Below are 20,369 nucleotides of genomic sequence, written 5' to 3'. Positions count from 1 at the left end.
AAATGTAGAAACTTTTGGAACCATATTGTTTTCTATCACCATTAGAGGTGCAGCTTGGGCAGGTCCAACCTATGCCCAACTTGAGTTTTTACATGGGTTAGGCCAGTGTTTTTTGGGCTACAAGTTGGGCCTAGGCCAAAAAACTCAGGTCTAACCCAACCCAAGGCCAAGCCCAACTAACCCGACGAGCCCCAGCCCAAGCCTTACCCAATTTGTATTGGGTTAAGCTCAAATTGGGCTTAGTTTGATAAATTTGGGCTTAACCTTAAGGGCCAGGCCGGAGCCCAAGGTTTGCAGCTTTGGGATTGGGCCTGGGTTGAAGGTTCCACCCAACCCGCCAAGTTACAACCTAATCATTCTCTTCATAAAAATTTACCACGTGCATGAAAAAAAAAAAAAAAAAAGTTTCATCAATTCTATTAATCCAGATTGTTATATATGGTTACAATCTGGGTTACCTTGCATTATGAGTTGGTTTTGTTATTCTAACCAATGTTGCTCAAAATTATATATATCAAAATGATTGTTGGCTTTTTGAATGACAAATAAAGTTGTTGGAGTTTTCCTTCTGGAAGTAAGTACTACTTAGGTCCATAGTTTTTAATCCTTGACACTTTAAATTACGGGGACCACTCCTGTGTTGGTCCTAAGCAGTAGGTTATTCAGAGCTCTCAAAATTTTCATGACAGCTCCAATGCACATTTGAGTTTTCTTTGATTTCTTAATACATGAAGTACTACTCCCTGGTGGTCATGGACTTGTGGTCCAGGGTTATTTCTAGTTGTGAACACCCTTGCAAAAGGTCTTGATGTCTTTTTGGGGCACATGTATAAGTTGATTACTCTATCTAATGGTTTAGTTCTTTTGGTATATATTTTAATGATGGTTTTTTTAGTTATTTTAGTTAATATTTTCTTATCCATGTCTTTGCTCTCAAGGTTAAAGGATTGCTTGTCGTTATTCTACAACCTTATATTTTGGAAGAGTATAAATGCAAATATGTAGAGTGCAAAACTTTATATTTTAGGTCCATATTATTTCTCTGCTTTTATTCTACAACCAATCAACCATTCTGTCAAAAGAATATAAACCTAGTATCCACTTTAACTAGAAGTGAACTAAGAAAGAGAGAGATGAGAAAAGCATAAACTCTTGCCAAACCTTGTGACGAGAAAAGCATACTCATGCATTGCATGGGTTTTCTATTAATAGAAAAAGGAAATAGGGGAGGTTAGGGGTCCTCATACCACAAATAGACCTGTTCATGGGCCGGGCGGCCCGGCCCGGCTCCCGAACGGGCTTGAACAAGTATATGGGCCCACGGGCTTAACCTCGAGCCAAAAAGCCCGGCCCGCAATAAATTTGAGCCGGGCTCGGGATTTGCCAAAATAGCCCGGCCCGAGCCCGGCCCGGCCCAACCCATAGTTAAAACTTAAAACTATGTAAAAACCCTATTCGAGACCTCTTCGCCTCTTTCCATTCCTTTTTCCAGCCGAACCCTTCATCTCCGATCTCCACATCCAACACAGCCGAACCCTTCATCCTCACACTCTCAGACAGCCAAAACCGGCGAGGCGGCGAACATTCACCTGCGCAACAAATCCGATGGCGGCGGTGAGCTCTCTCTCTCTCTCTCTCTCTCTCTCTCTCTCTCTCTCTCTCTCTCTCTCTCTCTCTCTCTCTCTCTCTCTCTCTCTCTCTCTCTCTCTCTCTCTCTCTCTCTCTCTCTCTCTCTCTCTCTCTCCCCCCCAGATGCAAACTGATCAAGTGAACATTGTCAAAATCGCAGGTCAGGCTCGCAGCTCACAGACCACAGTCACCGACTCACCATGAACTCTCCGGCGAATACAATCACCGGCAGCGGCGGTGAGTCCTCTTTACCATTTTATTAGTACCATATATTCTGCAAATTCTGTTAGTAGTGCCACAGACAATATTATCTTCCATTCCTCGTGCGTCCTCGCAAGTCTTGTTTCGAATTGTCCAATCCAGTATTATTGGAGTTTGGATGCCAACATTTTCGAGATATTTCATTTCGTTTCTCATGCTCCAAAGGCGTGAAACTTGTGAGGCCATCAAATCCTTGTCACATAGAAAGACATACCCGCATCTGCTGATATTCCATGTGTAGGAGAAGTTGTAAACGCTTCCTGTGTATATATGAAAATCAGTGATGCCCTTGGGTATGGTGGTCTGGCAGCATCCAAGGCCATCGTCGCATGATAACCCCGTCACTTTCGTATCGTTCAGGCAACCTGATCTGCAACCCATGTAGAATGCCTCGCCATTGTAGTCATACAAAGTTCCAGAGGTGTCGCAACCGACAGTCATGAATCCGTTTCTGGTGTCCGCTTCTGGAAGTTCCCAGTTAGGGCTATTCACTAGTATCACTACCAGGTCATTGCCCTCACCCACATAACATTCGGAAGCCGCCCACATGGTGGTCAACACTTGCCCATGCAGAGATATGTTAAAAATTGGTGTATCATCGGAATCGGAGTACATCATCAGCTGGGGATCACCATTAGTGGTGTTGTAGAATAACTGAAAATCTTCATTCAGGAAACACTTGGGACTTAGTACCATATATTCTGTTTAGACCTGTTCATACTTCATACGCTTATCAGAAAACCGTATTGATTTTAAACACCACCGTATTGTTTAAAATCTGTTAGAGATAATATATTCTGTTATAACTGTTGGAGATTTATGTATTATAATTGTTGGAGATAATATATTCTGTTAGTACCAGTTGCGAACATTGAGAAAATGCATCTTCTGTTTTTCCCTTATTTCTTTTTGGTTTTCCTGTTGAAACTACGTCAATTCAGAATACTGATCGACTGTGAACAGCACCCGCCATCTATTCTCAAGTAGTTGTTGGTTGATTAGGAAATGATCATGGAGGTTCATGGCAGTATAGACATGCAATGAGAAACATTAAAATGATGACTAGAGATTTGAGAATTAACTATAGATGGGTACCAAGATCAGCCAATTGTGTGGCTGATTCTCCTGCAAGAAAAGGGGTGGGAAGGGAGCAAATGTATTGATAGTTTATTTCCCAAAAATGCAGTGTATGGGTGGGTAGCAGGTGTTGGCCCAATATGAAGGAAATGTTGGCTTTTACTATTTGTACATCATCTTTATCACAATGCATATGTGACATGAGTACTGAATTTATCTCTTATTTTCTTTTGTAGGATGGCTTGGAACTTGGAAGTTGGAATGTTCAATCTTGTTGGTGAATTCAAGAATGAGTGGAGATGGCTAGAAGCCTAGAACATGTTTTATTTGATATGGTCATATGGGCAATGGAATCTTTTATTTTATTTTTTAGAATGGCTTGGAACTTGAGAATTGGAATATTCCATCTTGTTGAATTCAATAATGGATGGAGAACATGTTTTATGGATTTTGTTTGTCTTATTCAGATTATTTTTTTACGACTTTGGAGGAACATGAACTTGAAGTTATATGAATTTAGTTTTAGTGTGTAATGCTATTTGTAGGAATATGAACCTATATGATTTTCTCTTAAGCCTCTTATGTGTTTTATTTCAGGTTTGTCTTGGTTGTATAGAAACAACCAAACAATAGAGAATATATTATACAACCTTAAAGAAGGTTGTTGATTCACTTGATTGTAAGAAAAAAAGAATGAAATTAAAATGGGTTTTGTGATAATGTAAGATTGTGTTTATTTAAATAGGGGAAAAAACATCTGAATTAAAATAGATAATGTAGGGAAAATTTTTAATTTCTTTTATTAGGTCAGGCTTCGGGCTCGGGCTCGGGCCAATTATTTTTTCGTTAATGAACACTAAAAGCCCGGCCCGAGCCCGGCCCATGAACAGGTCTAACCACAAAGATCACATGTACCTTCTCCTGCTTTCATTTCTTGTGCATGTGCATATTTATTTTTGAATGAAAACATTAAAAATATAATGAAGCAAAATTAAAACCCTCATGGGTTTTCGTTATATCGAATAAGACCATTCTTCATGGATGGAGTTAGGTTAAGGACTAACCTGAATATAAACCTAGCTTTGACCCAAAATAATGATAAAACCCAAATTCGCCCACCAGTACGGGTGAACCAATTTTCTTCTTATATAGAAGTATAAAGAAACCACTTCTCCTTTCCATAGGTTATCAGGTTTTCCCTATTTTTTATTCATTTAACATAGATTTGTTTCCTAGATTCTTTTGGTTCAACAATAAAATGTAGTATGAAAGCACCTAACATGAGCCTTTGGTTATTTTTGTTGATTCAACTTTGAAATTGTTTTTTAATTTGGTTATTGATCTCATGCTAAGAACAATATTTGGCTTTATAGAACTACAACGAGGAGTAATTCATCCCCTAAACCCTTAACCCCGCCCCCACCGTCAATAACCTTGGTGAATGGGATTTGATCCAAGTCTCTACTACAACTAGCCAAAGAATCTATCATCTAAACTGAAGCCAATATCAATTGGTTCTCATGCTAAGTAGTTGATTTAATATATATATATATATATATATATATATAAACTTTGATGAATAACTATTACTTCACTTTTTCCCTTAAAACTACATTTTTAAAAATCCTCTCACCAGAGAGGTCAAACAGATCTCCTTTTCTTTTCATTTCTCACATATGTGGGTTTATATTTCTCACTCATTTCCCACTAAACCCGTTCTTTCCTTTAAAATCCATTCTAACTCATTTTTTACTCTCTTAGTAGTGTAAGAGGGTGGTATAAACAAAATACATAAATCCAGTTTACCCAAAACTAAACTTGGGTCAAACCGGTCCTTCATAGCAATAATAAAGTTCAAGTTCAAGTATTGAGCACTTTAGTGTGAGTAAGAATAATCTTAGATTGAAAATAAACATGTGGCTTAAATGACTAAACAAAGATTGTTCTAGAATAAAATGGTAAAACAAGAAATAATAACTAACAGAAGAAATCTAGAAAGTGATTTAATCACATGTTTTAAATACATAAAAAAGGAGAACATTCCAGAACAAGAGGGTAAAATGGGAAAAGGATTACAACCTAAGAAGTTTCTGGATTATGGCCCCAAAACCTATAAACAGATGTTCTCCATCCAGTTCAAAGGACCTTTGGACTTCTCTCTCCCGAAACCGCCATTTCTCCCGTTTCTCCCTCTTTTTGCTTCTCATGCAGCCATCCATCACCCTTCATGTCATTGTCAAAATTCCAACTCTAGAAAACTATAGTGGCATGATCCCTTGCCGGAGGGTACGTAGTCAGCCCCTTTGGGGGTCCAGCCACTTCTTCTTCCTCCCTTCCTTTCCCGTTTTCTGATATGCAACCTAGACTAGCCCCTCAGACTTCTGAGTATAGGACCGCCACTTGCCACTAAGTAGAGTAAGGGGTATAAATCAGATGGGGAAATATAAGGTCATTCTCTCCTCAGATTGGAACCAAACTGATGCAAAAACCCAAAAGTGCTAACACAAACCTAACAAGTCTTCCATTCTAACCCCATGCATTGCAAGGGTTTACCTGCTAGTTCTATATGATACGAGAATGAACTGTGACTGCACAACCCCTACCCCACCCAACAACTGCAATAAAATGTAGACAGTAATAAGAAAGACGTGGATTCCTCATTAATGCATATATTTTGAATGCATGCAATTCTGGAGACAAACAATTAATCATGAAGATCCAACAATAAGTGCCTATTTGGTTCGTAGTTGGAGTTGGAATCGGAATGACCTATTCCCATAATCTATTTGGTTCAGACATGAATGGAAATGTAAACGGAAATCAATAGAAATTTGATTTCATTCCCAAAGAAGGGACAGAGAGTGGACATTCTCTCAAATGGGGGGTGCCAGGAATGGGAATATGATTTTGATTCCGCCCAACTAAACAGTTGAAATCAGAATAGCTCGTTCCAATTATAATACGATCATTACTATTTACTAGGTCCACTTGTTAAGATGCCAGCCCTATATATAGCTCAACTTTTTTTTCACTTTTGAAAAGCCCCAAGGCAAATACACTTGGGTTGAAGCAACTTGTTAAAAGGTTGAATTAAAACTGTGACATTTAAACTATAATATACAGAAGTTAGTCAAGTATGTTTTTTTTTTCTAAATTCTTATAGAGGTCCTTTTGTATCTTAAAACTCTGAATAGTCATGGTAATGCGACAACAATCCTTGGCTACCCAGGCAATGGCCGAATGAAACTTGAACCAGTGATTCTTTAATAAAAAATACAATATCTAAACCAATTTTTCTAACATATGTAACAGGGGTTCGACAATGATACCAGAAAAAACTTGTAACCAATCATCGGCAAGCAATCAAATGGTATTTAACAAAATTCATAGAGTGATTTGATTGGTCATAGATTTTTTTGGTATCATGTCTTTCCAGCAGCATTGATTTTTCCCATATAACATACATTTTAAGCCTATATAAGCATATTTGTTTAAATTGAATAGAATCAGGTCAACCGAAATTGATACTTTTGGAGCCCTATCTTTATTATGTCCACTTGAAAATTTACAATGCTAAACTCTATAAAAATTCAGTGGATAGAGAATTTTTCTTTTTTTTTTTTCTAACATATTTGTCAGTTTGGTTAGAAGCAAGTTACGAAAGAACTACAAATACACTTTAATATAAAAATCATGCACCATAGGAAAAATAAGGGTTTAGTTTTTAGGGTAAATTACTTTAATATATGTTGTGGTTTTACTAAACTACTTAAATATACCCTATGGTTTTCAAAACAATTTAAATATACTCTATGAGGTGGCCTCACTTAACACAAATAGGCCATCCCTCAGTGATGCTCTTTGAGCCATTGTACTATATCAAGTGCATTTTATATTTTATTAAAATCCTATATATATATATATATATATATATATATATATATATATATATAGAGAGAGAGAGAGAGAGAGAGAGAGAGAGAGAGAGAGAGAGAGAGAGAGAGAGAGAGAGAATCTGCATTTGAACCAAAAGCTATGTGTAAAAAGAGCACGGTTTAACAACAAAAGCTAATGGTTAACTCAACACATCATCGTTGTCATCATTGTCTCATCTTGGTTAGTTTAAAAGAGAGCAAGACACAACGCCTTCATGCTTAGATGAAGTTTTCTTGTCATCTAATGATCTTAATGAAGTAACTTTACCATATATACCAAAAATTATCGAAATGGGAAATTGTAATATTAACAATTATTTGTTAGACAGTGTGTGCCTTTAGTTTCAACCAGACTAATATAATATGGTATTTGTTATTAAATGAAATCTGAATATTGTTATTTTATGTGTGTTATAGTATATTTTTATGATTTATCTCTTAAGCTAGACATTTAGGAGACTAATGTTAATTTAGAATGTTCTCAACCATTTTATATATTTAGAGAGTTCATCATGTCAAGGTTTGGTGGAGTAGTTTGTCTCAACTGCATGCTAGGGTTAGATCTTAAGTACAATGAATAGGTGTTTAGTGAAAAACAGAATATGTAATATATCCAATTATGAATTAAATGTTGGAGACATATGGGAAAAGCTGGAAAGTTACACTTGACTTCAAATTTGATAATGATATTTTATTGAGCATTTAACTATGCTGCTTTTGATATATCAACCAATGAGATCCACTTAGAGTCAAATACATAGGGATGTTAGAGCAATTTGGAGTAGCACTTGAATAGGTGATCATTGTGATAGGATGGGCCACTTTGTCACACAAACAAAACATCATGGCTTATACTCTCTCTAATAGAAACCTAAAACTGTCAACAAAGGATTTCAACTTGTTCTGATATTAGTTTACAAAATGTATTTATATATGTAAATAATTAATTTTATAAAAGGGTTTGCAAAAATTCATAATCTCAGAATCCATTTAAATAGAGAATGTGACATTATATCTTGTAGTCAAGGAAGATGTCTTTCCTTGTGGATAGTGTATTAATATTATTGGCTTAGATGTTGAGAGCAAGTGTCTACCTAAGCTAAAACTTGATGGGCACTTTTCTCAAGTTAAACCACAAGGCTTGGGTTCATAGGATGTTTGAAGCACAAACTCCGCATATATTAAAGTGTTGGGCCACTTTTTAAGTCCAATTAAATGGGGGGTGGTTCGCTAGGTCACACTAGTGAATTCCACTCATATGTTTAAATATATGGGTCAAATCCATGTGGTTTAACTTAGAGGTTAGTGGGTCCCACACCATACAAGATTGTGGACAAATGGAGTAATCAATGGTGTGAAATAGAAAGGTTATTTAAGAGGTTCTATTTGTTTTCAATAAGACTAGTTTGACTAGTCATCCTGCTTAGTTTGACTACAAAGTTAGATAGTTGGATATTATGAGTCGAATTAAGAAAGATATTTATTCTCTTGATCCTAATTTAATTAAGACCATTCCCTAATTAGAAGGCATATAATTCAGTTAGACATTCGATTGGGAAACTCCTTTAAGGACTTTAGGAATCCAACTCTATATAAGATAGAGTGTAGGAGAATTAAGAGACACATTCTCATCAAGAATTGTTCTTCCAAATCCTAGTTTGACCAAGGCTGAAAGGAGACCTTTTTTCTCTATTCTATTTCCGATTTTTTTTAGCAAAGATGCAAACCTTTTGAGTGATCAACATTTGCATTCAACTAGAAAATTGAAGTGCACATTGATTATCAGACTATTGACTATGAACAAATTCTTACAATTTGGGACTACACCATATTTAGCCTAGAGTTTGATTTTGATTGAATTATCGGGCATGTTACACCAATTAGGGAGCAATGCTTGTGGCATCTAGATCAGGTAACATTCTACCCAACCTTTGAAATAGCATTGTACCCAATCAATTTAGTTCAGTAAACAATGTGCCTTTGTTCACGATAGGTTCACTTATTAATACAGATTCATTGAGCAACCATTACTCTAGGCTAGGGGTGTCCCGAACAAGGAATCCAGACGGTCAAGTGAGTACCGAGTTAATGAGGTGATAGAGGATTGAGCAGGAAATCAGAGCAAGTGAGTATTCCTTATTTTAAGGACTTACTTCCTTAAACATTGAGTTTTAAACTGTAAAAAAGAGATAAAGTCTTAAAATAAGAAATGCCAAATGCAGTCCAAGTGTGCCAATAAGTGAGTGTACCACTTGAGGGTGAGGGTGAAGAGTCACCCTTATATAGTCATTGAGACCTAGTTGTGACGTGTCTGACACGTTCAGGGTGTTGGTGCACATTCGTCCATTGCTTCCGAGATATGTCTACATGGCATTGTGGTCATTACTATTTGGTTCCTTACGAAGTGGAGGGAAGCAGGCTTATTGCTAACTAGGGCTGTTCATAAGAAGACCCAAACCAACCAACCCGGACCCACCCAATCCGAGTCAGTCGGATTTTCTTCAGCATCGGTCGGTTTCGGGTTGTAAAAAATCATAAACCAATGGTTCAGGTCGGTTTCGGTTTCGGTTTTCATATGTGAAAATTGAAACCAACCCAAACTGAACTGCCTTAGTAGTTAGTAGTTACAACTTACTTAGTTCCTACTTAACTAAGTTGTCTCTATCCTAGTTACAACCTAACTTAATTTCTAGTCTTCTAATTAGGAATGACATCAATGACAAGTATTGTAAGACAACTAGACAATGATTTTTTTTGGAAAAGTTTAAAGAAAAGAATCAAAGGATCCTAGTTTTTATGGTCTTTTACACCAAATAGGCAACCGATTACAATTAGAATTAGGTGTCCGTTTTTACCTAGATTAGAAGGTTTCTTGAAATATACAAATTTCAGTATTTTTTCTCTAATATAGTTTGACTTTCTATTTTCTTGATAATTTCTATACTAACTTGGTCCGCCCCCTACCAATTTCAGTCTTCTTTCTCTAATAGAATTAGGTGTCCTTTTTTACATCAAATTTCAGTCTTCTTTCTCCAACCCGATTCAAACCGACCAGGTCGGTTTTGCTTAACACAAGGTCGGTTTCGATTTCAATTTCAGGTAACCTAACCAGGTCGTCGGTTGGAAAAATCTCAGTAAACTGACCCAACCCAACCCGTGAACAGCCCTATTGCTAACAAGTGGACATTGTATTTGTGTACCTCTCAGAGTTGATATTGGGCACAAAAAAATGAGGAAAGATGTGCCACATAGGTAAGACGTATATTGACGCCAAAGAGGTTCCTTAGGTCACGGGTTACCTAGATCGGACAAGTAGGTTGGGAGTGCAGAGCAGTCAAAGCGGTCATGTGCTCTGGGCCTATAGGCCGATCTACTGAAGTGCTCTTAAGTGAGGTTGGAGTTTGGTCAAGCTTTGTAAGCAGATCAATTGGAGTGCACTCAAATGGGGTCCATCCACGTGTAATGTCGAGGTGTCATGAAAATGAATTCAGATTGCCACATGGCAAAATATGACTCGAGGGATAGATCGACCTTCATCAAGTGTAGTTCTCCTTCATACGTCAATGGGGGGAGAATAGTGCTTGAACTAGCTCGGTTGTTAATTTTCTTTTTCAACCACGAAGCATGGAAAACTGGGTGCAATTTGCATCCATCAGGCAATTGAAGTTTTTAAGCAAATAGACCGATCCTTTGGGTCACAGGATAAGGACCATAGTAACGGGCTTATAGTTTTTGTGACTTTTGAGTTGCAATGGAGCTTTGTCTATAAGGATGGAGAGCCTTTAATATATCATATCTTTGACTTGGAACTCTCTCTCAGAGTGATGCTTATGAGCCATTTTCTTCATTTGTTCTCAAGCTGACTACAAGTTTTCTTTGAGTTGAACTATAACTTGTTCCCATTCCTTAAGAGCATCTTCCAATGTCTGGACCTCTGTAGTTCCAAAAACATATGATAGTAGAGTAAATGGTACTTGGCTGTATAAAGCCTCAAAGGAAGCAGTTTTAACGGTAGAGTGGTGTGTAGTGTTATACCACCATTTATCCATGGCCAACCACCTAGTCTATGAATGAAGTTTGTTACTGGTAAACCGGTTCATGGGATGGGCCAGCCAGGTTTGGGTCAGGCTTGTATATCTATAAATTGAATACACTCAAGCCCGGGCCCGAGCCTGGCCCGACCATCGAGCCTAGCTCTTGAGCTTGAACCCGACCCTTATATAAAGCTCGAAGTCCAAGCCCGAGCCCAGCAAAAAATTTGAAAACATAATTTTTTCTTTTTTTATTCAATAAGAAGTGTTTTATTTATATTAAAACCTTCCAAACTCAAAAATAATAAACATCTCACTATTACTTGGAAAAAAGAGAATAATAACAAAGAAAAAATATTCTATATATTTTTTTATTAAATAAAATATATTTTTATTATTTAATATATAGTATCAAGTTGGGCTTGGGCCAAGTTTTTTTGAGAAAGCCCGAGCCCAACCCAAAAAAAGTCAGACCCAGTGCTTTAGGCCCAAACCCAAGCCCGTAGGCGTAAAATTATGACCAAACCTAACTTATAATATGTCGGGCCAGGCCAACCCATTGGGCTACCTGGCCCAAAAATAGGTCTAGTTACTGGTAAAGCATCTGAGGTATGTCTCAAGGATCTGATTAAGGGCCTTTACTTGTCCATCACTTTGAGGGTGATAAGACGAACTCACACCAAGAGTCATCCCTTGTAATTTGAATAATTATTGCTAAAACCTACTAATAAATACATGATCTCGATCACTCACAATAATCTTCAACATTCCATGAAGTTTAAACACCCCCTTAAAGAAAACTTAGGCCATAGATTGAGGACTATAAGGATGTGACAATGCAAAAAAGTGCCTGTATTTAGAAAGATGATCAACAACCACAAAGATGATGGACTTCTTGTCTGAAGGTGGTAATCTATGAAGGGTTAAATGTTTTCTCATAATCTCTTGGATACTCCTAATTAAGGGTTATAGTAACCTAAGTAGGCCTACATTTTCCAGTCTTGTTTTGTTGACATTTCACACTCCCTTATCTAGCCTTTAATTTCCTTTCAATACCTAGCCAATTGCATACTTTTTTTTTTCTCTACAGTGTATTAAAGTACCTCGAGTGTCTTGTGAGAGAGGCATAAATTAAGTTCATCAAATACCCTCTTCCTAGTGGATGCAATTAGGCTTATCAGTAGTCTCCTCTTCTTCCAAACTAACCCATCATGTGTACTAAATTTATTAGAGTATAACCTCCCATGTTGAATTCTGTCTTTTACCTTGATGGGTTAGTCATCCTTCTTGGCCTATTCTTTTAATTCATCGACCTAATTGGATAGGGGTGTTGATATGGCAAAGATTTAATTGGCTATTTGTCTAGATAGGATGTCTTAAGCCTTGTTTTCTTTCCCTTTTTTGTAGAAGGCTTCAAAATCATAGCCCAAAAGCTTGCTAACACAGGGGCACTAGTTATAGTTCCCTTAAGAGCCAAGAAGGCATGTGTTCAACTTGTCCACCCCATTGCCACTCAACTTTCTATAGAAAATTGGTGAGGAGTTGCACCAACTTCCCATAATTCATAATGAACTTCCTTTAATATCCTATTAAACCCAAAATTCCCCTCAAAGCCTTCGAGGAAGTGGGTTGCAGTCAATTGGTCATACATTCAATCTTTCTCAGTTCACTTCCACTCCCTTGTTAGATGCCCAAGATATTCAATTTGTTGCTTGTGGTCCAAATTGACATTTTATAACTTAGCATAAAGTTGGTGAGATGGTAATACTTGTAATGTGATCTTCAAATGTTGTTTGTGGTCTTCCTTGCTTTGGTTGTAGACCTTCTATATGATGATGGAGTATCATCAAAATAGATGATGATGAACTTCTGTAGGTGGGCCTGGAATATGTCATTCACCAATGATTGAAATGTTGATGGAGTGTTTGTGTTCCCAAAAGGGCATTACCAAGAAACTGTGTAATGTCCTCATGAATTCGGAATGCGGTTTTGGATATGTCTTCACATCTGACCCCGATTTGATGGTAGCCTAATCATAGATCTAATTTTGAAAAATATTGGATCTGTGTAGCTTGTCCAATAATAGTTCATCAATGACTGGAATAGAAAACATGTCCTTATTAATGGTGAGTTGATTTAGTGTTCAATAGTCAACGCACATTCGCTAGGAGCCGTTTGCCTTCATAACCAACAAAATAGGAGATGAATATGGGGCAAGTGCTAGGCCTAATTACTCCTTGATCTAGCATTCCCTTGATTGAATTTTCAATTTCATTTTTTTAGAAGCAGGGGTACCTATATGGTTTCACTAGGGTGTCAATGGTATTCGAAAATCCGATTTTAAATTCAATATTTGACATAATCAAATCGAATTTGGAAGATATGACTTGATTCGATTAGATAAATATCCAAATTCGATTGATTATATAATTTTTATATATAATGTATAAATTATTTAAACATGTTTGTATAATACATACATAAATTATATAAATAATTTATATGTTTTTATACTTTATATAAATAAAATATTTAATTTATACATTTATTAATTACATAAAATAATTAATTGGTCAATTTTGATACGAATATTCGAATATTTGATCAAATTTGAATTTGAACATTGATTTTCAATATCCATTGGATATCCAATCAAATTTGGATATTGAGTTTTTTAATCAAATTTGAATTCAGATATTGCCTAATTCGATTCAAATTCGAACTGCTTACACCCCTAGGTCTCACACTGACTGGCTTGGCCCCTTTTATTAGAAGAATAGCATGGCTTTGGTCCAGTGTGGTGGTAATCCTTGAGCTTCACCAAAAATGTATTGATATTCATCAAGCAAATACTAGATTAATGGTTCACATCTCATAGTCATTGGTCACTCTTCGAGGCTACATGCTTGTAAGGTGAACATATGCCAAACCCTACTTAACTCCTTGGCCCCTTGATCCCCATTCATGTAACTAGGTTCATGGTGTTTGAGTCCACGTAAGGTGTGAACTCCTTTTGTATCCTTGTGCTACATGGAGAGGGTTGAGAAATTCTAATTCCCAAGTAACAAGTCTAAGAGTTCTCAACTAGTGGGCTCCGATAACTGCATCATAACCTTGAAGAGTCAAAAGATGAAAGTCTACAACCATGTCGTTTCCTTGTGTCGGGATAACACCATTCTTGCACCTTTCCAGTGCCCTTGAGCCTTTCACCATTGGCCACCATGACCTCAAACCGAGATTCAGAGGTTACTGGAACCTAAGTTTTTTTGGAGAATATAGGGATCAATAGAATTATGAGTTGATCCACTATCAATTAAAATGGTCTCCATTTATTGATGTATGTACCCTTGAATTGCACTTGAGCCACTAATGGTGGAGGGAGATCTTAGGAAACATGTCATCAAAGTTGTCTATGCGGCTCTCTTTTAGGGCCTCTTCTTTCAATAGTCCATCCACCCAATTTAGGCGTTGTGTCTTGCACCTATGGGATGGAGCAAATTTTTTGTCACAATGGTAATAGAGGCCCTTTTCATGCTTCTCCCTAGCCTCTATTAGTGATAACCTTTTGATTTTAGGGATGATTTTGCTGGGTCCAACAGATCCTACACTTCATGGACCATTGTTAGGCCTACACTTTTTCCTCTTGAAGCATGGCTAACTAGAATGCTCATGGTAGAGTGGCGGGTTCAAGATTTCTACCCCAACTTGAATCTCCTCTTTCAACCCACTTATAAAACAGTACACCAAATAATATTTTAACAAGAGCCACAAACTCTACAAGAGATACACTGAAATTCCTTTCGGTAATCCAAAGGTGATAAGACTTGGGTAAGTTTAGAAAGCTGAACTGCATGATTAATGTATCCCACTGCTCTAAATTGGGCATCCAAAGTTTAGGTGAATTGTCACAAATTCAGAATGATAATTGGCATTCTTTGTACCAACGATACCATTCTATGGCCTCACCTCCGAAGTTCAAACTCATGGTTGTAATCAATTGTTCCTTAGGAATACCATGGTAATTGAATTATTGGTGAACCAACAATAGGCATCAATCGATGTTGGATTCATTAAACCTTGGGAAATCCAACCTTAGAGACCTACTATGGTTTTTGTATGATAGGTTATTTATAGGTAACATAGCATTCGTTGATTCCACCATAGTTGTCCTATTGCCTTGCTCCTCTGTTCTACCTTGAGGAACTTGACTGAATCCAATATTTGATCAAGCTTGGCATTCATCTCTTCTAATTCCATAATTGAGTTAAATGTTGGACCTTTCATTTCTGACACCAAAATGTTGTAAGTATATTCTCATTATGCACAAACAATATACCTTTATTCATGTCTAGTCCACTTATTGATATAGATCAAGCTTAGCCATTACAAAGAACACCTTAATCAACCCACCAAAAGAAAGAAAAATATGGTAAGTTTCTAGTGTATAAACTACCTTACCATTCTTTTAAAAGCCTTGTTCTGGTAACTTCCATATGGATACAAGTTTATATATATCTTATCCCTCTCTGGTTTCTAGTGAGGTGTCTAAGTTTCTTTGAGAAGTTTCTTGCTCCTCCTTTGATTAAGTATCAAATCTTCTGCTGGAGGGTGTTTGTTTCAAGGGGAAATGTCTAAAGAGGATTTAGAGGAAATAGAAGTAATCCAAAGTGAGGTAGGGCTCGAACTAGTGCATAGGATGATTATCTAGCTTGTCCATGCAAACAAACAACCAAACCACAACGGATTCAAACAAGCACTGTTGTAGCTATGGATAGGGAAGAAAGGGGTACGTATAGGTGATTTAATAAGAGAAAACTTCCTAGTTACTTGCTCAGACAAGAAGGGAGCAAGGAAAATACTAGAGAACGGGCCATAGTTTTTCATGAAAACCTGCTACTCATGAAACCGTGGGAACCAGAGATAAACATTGAAGAGGTGAGACTCAATACCTACCTATTTTGGTTACAAACCCATCAATTTCCAATGGAGGCAACTAGTGAGAAGACTACTAAAAGTATTGCATTGTATGTTGGAGATGTTATGAAGATTGACATGGAAAGTCTAGAAGATAACCTTGTCAATGGTTACATGAGAGTCTTAGTTACCATTGATGTGGATAAACCACTGAAAACACAGGAATGGGTGAGCATAAAAGACAACCAAACCAAAAGATGGGTGGAGTTCAGATACGAACGACTCCCCAACTATTGCTATCAATGCAGATGATTAGGGCACCTATTGAACAGCTATGAAGAAGCATAGGATGACAAATATACTAATGAGGAGACAGACCATTCGACCAAAAGTTTTGGAGTCTGGCTTCAAGCAATCCACACCGGTGGGGGCTAATTAGAAAAGCTATAGGAAGTAGGCAAACCAAAAGGGTGAGCAACAAAGAAACTGCCATGCATATGGGAATGATGATTTGAATCTCCTAGACAATCAAAGAAGGCCACGTGGAGGGAGAATCAACTAATGGTTTGTACGAAGAAACCAGGCAATAGTGGATTAGCCAACAGGAATCCCCATAACAAACAAAGAGGGATCGTTATTAAAGAATATTCTATAGAGGCAAGCATAGAAAAGAACGATGATAGAGGCAACGTGTTGGGGAAAATCCAAACGTGGTTACAATGGCTTTCACCTTGTCTTCATCAATGGAAAAGCCAAAAGAAGCAAAAGGTGGTGGAAAAGATCACCCAAACGGGAAAATAGAAGGAAAGCAAATACCGAAGGGAGTCATAAGTGCTTTGAAGAGAAGGGACATGGAAGAGGCATTGGAGCACTTTAACTTTGAAGACACTAGACCAACGAAACATTGAAAGACAACACAAGCAAATGACAAGGCTGGGCCATCTGCAACCCCTATTAGAAACCAACCCATAGTTTTGGGGAGATTGGCAGAGGCTGCATAACAGCCCCGTTGGATGTAATGAATTGGTTAGCTTGGAACTGTCGAGGAGTGGGGCAATCCCGATAGTTCATTACTTGTTAGAACTTGTCCGTTCCTACCACCCAAGTCTCATATACCTCATGAAGACAAAAAGCACTACAGAGGCCATGTAGAGAATCAGTAAGCGGTTGGGGTACAAACATTCAGTAGCTGCTAGGAGTCTGTCGGGGGGGTTTAACTATAATGTGAAAAGAATGTATTTCTTTAAACATCATCTCATCTACCTACAACCTAATCACAATGGTGGTGGGATTGCAGTCCAAGGAAAAATTCACAATCTCCTTTATCTATGGGGTTCTAGAACAACATAATAGGTATGTTACATGGCAAGATTTGGCAAATTTGGAGGCCCGTGTAACAGGAGCTTGGCTAGTTGTTGGCAACTTAAATTAAATATTAAGTTGGAGAGAGAAGAGAGTGGGACAACATCGTAGTCACTCCCAAATGGTGGGTTTCAAAGCAGCCTTGGAGATGTGTGGATTACAAGATATGGGATACAAGGGGATGGACTTTACATGGAGTAATAATAGATAGGGGAACCAAAATGTGGTCAAACGACTGGAGTCATTTATTCCCGGAGGCTAGAATCTTGCACGAAGCAACAATGGAATCGGATCACTGCCCAATCATCCTCTCACTTTAGAAAAGAAAAAGTAGAAGGAAAAGCACCTTTCAGATTTTAGATGATGTGGTTAAACCACCCATAACCAAATTTTTAACCAGGTGTGGAGGAAAGGGGATAGACCGTTCTCTGCATCAGTTTTTAAACAAAAAACATAGGAGTTAGCCCAGGAGATGAGGACTGGGATCAGAGGGCTTTTGGAAATATTTTTTAGAAGAAGAAGCAAATTAGATCACAAATTAGTTCGCTTCAAGCCAAGAGATGGAGCTCAAGTAGCAATGAATTAATGTAGAAGAAAAAAGAACTTCAATAAATTCTTCAAAATGAAGAAACTCTTTAGTTTCAAAATTCCAGGGTTAACACCTACAATTAGGGGTTCGAAACACAAGATATTTCCACTAGGCAACTCTGTAAAGGAGACGGGTGAATAATATTGAGAGATTGAAGGATGGAGAATAAAGATGGATTGAAGAGGAGGGGCTAAATCATGTGATAATGCAGCATTTCCAAAATTTATTTAGTAAGTCAAGCACTCAAGACCAAGCCATTGATTTAAGACACTTGGATTTTCCAAATGGGTGCCTACAAAGCCCTCGACCCAGATGGCATTCAGGTGGGAGTATACCAACACTTCTGAAGTGACATTAATGTTGACATCACCTCCTTGAGCAAGCAAATCTACAACTATGAGGTAATCCCATTTGACCTAAATCATACATTCATTTGCCTTGTCCCTAAAGTTAAAAATCCTTGCAAAATAACTGACTATAAACCAATATCTCTCTATAATGTAATATATAAAATTTTCTCCATGGTATTGACAAATCGCATGAAGCTCCTTATGCAAGGGCTTATTGATTCAGAGAAAAATGTCATCGTCCCTAATAGAATGACCTTAGAAAGAATCTTCATGGTTCATGAACTATTTCATCACCTGTAGAATTGAAGAAAGGGAAGATTGATGAAAATGAGAATCAAATTGGATCTCAAACAAGCTTATGATCATGTTAGATAGGATTTCCTATAAAGCAATCATGGCAAGAATGGGATTTGACAAGAGGTGGATAAAAAACATTGCCAAATGCACCCAGTCAATTTGTTACAATGTCTTGATCAATGGGACCCCAATGGGCATAATCCGACCTACTAGAGGTATTCGTCAAGGAGACCCGTTGTCCATATATGTCCCTTCTAATCATGCAAAGTTTTTTTCCTTCTACAAACAAGCTATTAAGAACTGAGAGTTTCAGGGGGTAAAGATAGCCAGATCAACACCTTGTATATCTCACCTACTTTTCGCAAATGACTGTATGGTCTTTTCAAAAGTAGATACTGAAAATTGTAGAGGTATGCATCTTCTTCTTCAGAGTTTTTGTGAGTTATTAAGTCAGAAAATTAACTTTCACAAATCAAGTATCTTTTTTAGCTCTTAACACCCCTCCTAGAATCTGAAGATTGATTTCTAGATGGCTTCATATATTAGTTACGGGCACAAGGAAATATTTAGGCCTTCTAGCAATGATGGATAGAAGTAAGAGAACCATCTTCCTAGAGATATGTGAAAAGGTGGATAAGAAGATTGCTAAATGAAAGAGGAGGCTCCTCTCTTAGGCGAGGAAGGAGGTGCCTAAAAGTTGTGGATTTATATACACCCATCTATGCAATTTCACATTTCAAAATGTCGATCAGCATCTGTAAAATGATAAATCAAATGACAACAAGTTTCTTTTCGGGAAAGAAATAGCAAGAACGAAGAATTCACTAACTAAGATGGCAAAAATTGTGTAACTCGAAAAGTGAAGGAGGAACGGGTTACAGACATATTTGGGCATTTAGTCGGGCTCTTCTCACCAGAAAGGTTTCGAGACTTATTGGAAACCCATATTCCTTATGAAGTAAACTGATCAAGGGGAAATACTTCACTTATTCTACTTTTTGGGAGGCTACAATAGGTCATAAAGCATCACAGGCCTGGTGAAGCCTGCTGTGGGGGAAAGATGTTCTTAAAAAAGGATGTATATGGTGTATAGGGAATGAGAGTTCAATGAGAATATGGGAGGACAAGTGGATCCTAAATCAAAGCAATAGCCAGACTTATGACCAAAATAGGGAGAATTGCCCTCTTTTACAAGTACAAGACCTATTAACCCAACATTCTAGAAGATGGAATATGGAGACAGATCGTCAATGGTTCCACCCTCAAGAAGCCAATGTCATTCAAAGAATTCCTATTAGTTGGGGAATTCAAGAGAATACCATAATCTAGAATTTTCACAATTTAGGAGAATGCATAGTGAAAATGACTTATTATGTTGCAAAGGAATGTTGGAAGAGGAATCTCAAACTACGAGCTACATGCCCCCTTGACCCAAATCATACTGGAAAGGTATATGGAGTCTTAACATTCCGTCAAAAATTATAAATTTTCTCTGAAGAGTGAGTCATGGGGCCCTACTGGTAAAATCATAGTTGAAAAAAAAGGAAGATTATTTTGAAGGGTTTATGTCCCCACTATAAAAAAAGTGAGGAGACCATATACCACTTAGCAATGTCGTTTGGTTCTACACTTAGCACAAAGTTGAGCCAGGAGGACACTCTATCAGGTTGGTTATTGTAGTGGATTAAAATAGAAGATGATGAATCTAAAAAGCAAACTCAATGATTGATAGCAGCAATTTGTTGGAACATCTGGACAACCAGGAACAGACTCATATTCTCCGATGAAAATTAGTTGCCATGCCAAATACTTTGCAAGATTAGGAATGAGCTCTATTGGTGGGATCAAATCTCACAATCTCAACCAGCCATGCAAACAAGTCACGAAACTCCTCAAAAGTGGAATCCCTCTCCCCTTGATTGGT

The 20,369-nt window shown here is 37.5% G+C and overlaps 1 long non-coding RNA gene across 1 annotated transcript; it reads left to right on the top strand.

Annotated features, from left to right (window-relative positions):
* Window positions 1-1,463: 1,463 nt before the first annotated feature.
* LOC148861780 (uncharacterized) lies at window positions 1,464-3,500 on the top strand. The gene is made up of 3 exons (XR_016094952.1): window positions 1,464-1,614; window positions 1,790-1,866; window positions 3,204-3,500. It is a non-coding gene; the product is annotated as an uncharacterized LOC148861780 (long non-coding RNA).
* Window positions 3,501-20,369: the final 16,869 nt, after the last annotated feature.

The sequence above is a fragment of the Nelumbo lutea genome, chromosome 4 (assembly GCF_056320005.1).
Source record: "Nelumbo lutea isolate HS-2025 chromosome 4, American lotus-T2T, whole genome shotgun sequence".
NCBI lineage: Eukaryota > Viridiplantae > Streptophyta > Magnoliopsida > Proteales > Nelumbonaceae > Nelumbo > Nelumbo lutea.
Note: the sequence above shows the minus strand (reverse complement) of the source record. Positions and strands in the feature narration are given on the sequence as shown.